Raw genomic sequence first — 2,315 nt, 5'->3', positions numbered from 1 at the left:
TTTAGCTGTGCATTTATTGAATGAGCACTGTGCGATGTCCACACTGATTGCACTATATGTAATGTATAATCGTTTTTTATTCTTTCTATTCTTTTCTATTCTCTTAAATCAATTTTTAAATCATTTTCAAAGTTTTTTAATTCCTTGTTTTATTGTTGTGATTTTTTTTTAATTATTATTTTCTTTTCTTTTATGTAAAGCACTTTGAATTACCATTGTGTATGAAATGTGCTATATAAATAAACTTGCCTTGCCTTGCCTTGCCTAATACAATCTAATTGACTGAATGGTGCTTTTGTCCCAAAATTCAGAAGCATGGATTGTATTTATATGGTTTATTTTTATACAAACTACATTACAAATGCCATCCATGTTTGGTAACAGATCAAACCTGTTATAAACAGTCTAAAAGTTATCACAAAAGTGTATTTGTGTAAATGTTTTGAAGCAGAATACACTACACTCTAAAAAATGCTGGGTTGTTTCAACCCAATGTTGGGTCAAATATGGACTAACCCAACTGTTGGGTTAAAAAGTTAATTTAAAAATGTAACCAAAATTTAACCCAACAGTTGGGTTAGTCCATATTTGACCCAACATTGGGTTGAAACAACTCTAAAAATAACTTTACTACACTACTGCAGTGAGTCTGGCATCCATGTGTGGATTACACTGATTTTGTACAATGTAATGTGTTTAAAAGACAAAAGCCTTCCAAACATAGAAATACATGGTTAAATGACTCATTGCCTGCTAATCCAAATAAAATGTGTTTGTCAGAGTTTGATTAGATATGCAAATGTTAGTTTTTTTTCTGTAGTAGGAATATAAGTTGCTTTTTAGTTTAAATAAGTAAACTGCTTTAGAGGGAATAAAAGTTAGCCTAAAACAATAAATCGGGTATATTTATACATCATATCTATCAGAGTTATTGTTTTGGTATAATCTGAAAGCAACTGAATTTTAAATAATGATAATACAATTTATTTATTTTGCCCTTTTCAAGGTACTCAGACACAAAGAGATGAATAAACAATCAGAATAACAAACACATAAAAATAACAAAAGTAATATAATAAAACCATACAACATCATACAACATTAATCATATTAAAAGCAACACTAAGAGTTGTTTTTTTTTTAGAATTTGAACATAGATAAATCAGTACACTATCAGATATATTTTTCCATTTATATAATTCAATTATTTTAGAGTGAATTCAGCCAGATGATGCATAGACCTCGTTAACAGAGTAGAGGAATAAAGAGCCAAAAAGTAAGGAGAGGGTTAAACGTTCAGCAATGTTACCTCAACACACATATGACAGAAGTGTTTGTCAGAATAGAGATGCAATAAAACACACAGAAACCCAAGACTATGTGCATTAAAAATGTCTAAACATTTGCACTTGTGCTGCTCATGTGAAACTAGAAAATGTTGCAAGTGTGGCTATAGTACTTCAATTTAACACATGATGGCGCCATATGTTTATATTTGATCCCTCAATCCCCAGCGATAAATCTGTTGCCATTACCATCCAGACACAGACGGGGGAAAAAAAGAAAACTATAATACTTTTTTTTTTACGTTAAATGTAATGGTTATCAATTCAAGAACGTGTAAGAAAAAAACTGCACAGTAAGCAATTAACTAATTAATTTACACGTCTATTTTCGTAAATGAATCGGTCTATCAGATGCCTAGATACCCACATGAAAAAAATACTATAGTAATTTAGAGTAAATACTGTAGTGTTTATGAGCCTTACTATAGTAAAGTGTATTATACTGTATATATTATACAACACTTTTTAATGAATGCTACAGCATACTGTAGTGTTAACCAGAGGTGGGACCAAGTCATTGTTTTGCAAGTCACAAGTAAGTCTCGAGTCTTTGCATTGAAGTCTCGAGTCAAGTCCCGAGTCAAGACAGGCAAGTCCAAGTCGAGTTGCAAGTCCTCAGCTTTAAGATTGAAGTCTTAAACAAGTCATTAGTGCTTTTTGCCCAAATTAGTGTCTCAGTATTAATTACCATATCAAATTCATAGTAATTTATATCAGGAAGGCAGGTAGAATATGTTTGACATAGTTCAATTTCATGTGAGATGGGTGCCCTTAGTAAAACTACTCAAGTTCAATTTAGGGATTGTGCCAAAATAGGATATGCAGTGAAAAAACTATTTTATTAGTAACAGAATAGCAAAGACAACATAATTTCATAGAAATAACAGCTGCAACATACTTTGCATGTGTGCATAAGAATAGCTATATGCACACATGCAAAGTATGTTGCAGCTGTTATTTCTATGAAAT

Source organism: Sinocyclocheilus anshuiensis, unplaced genomic scaffold (assembly GCF_001515605.1).
Source record: "Sinocyclocheilus anshuiensis isolate Anshui unplaced genomic scaffold, SAMN03320099.WGS_v1.1 scaffold162, whole genome shotgun sequence".
Classification (NCBI taxonomy): Eukaryota; Metazoa; Chordata; class Actinopteri; order Cypriniformes; family Cyprinidae; genus Sinocyclocheilus; species Sinocyclocheilus anshuiensis.
Note: the sequence above shows the minus strand (reverse complement) of the source record.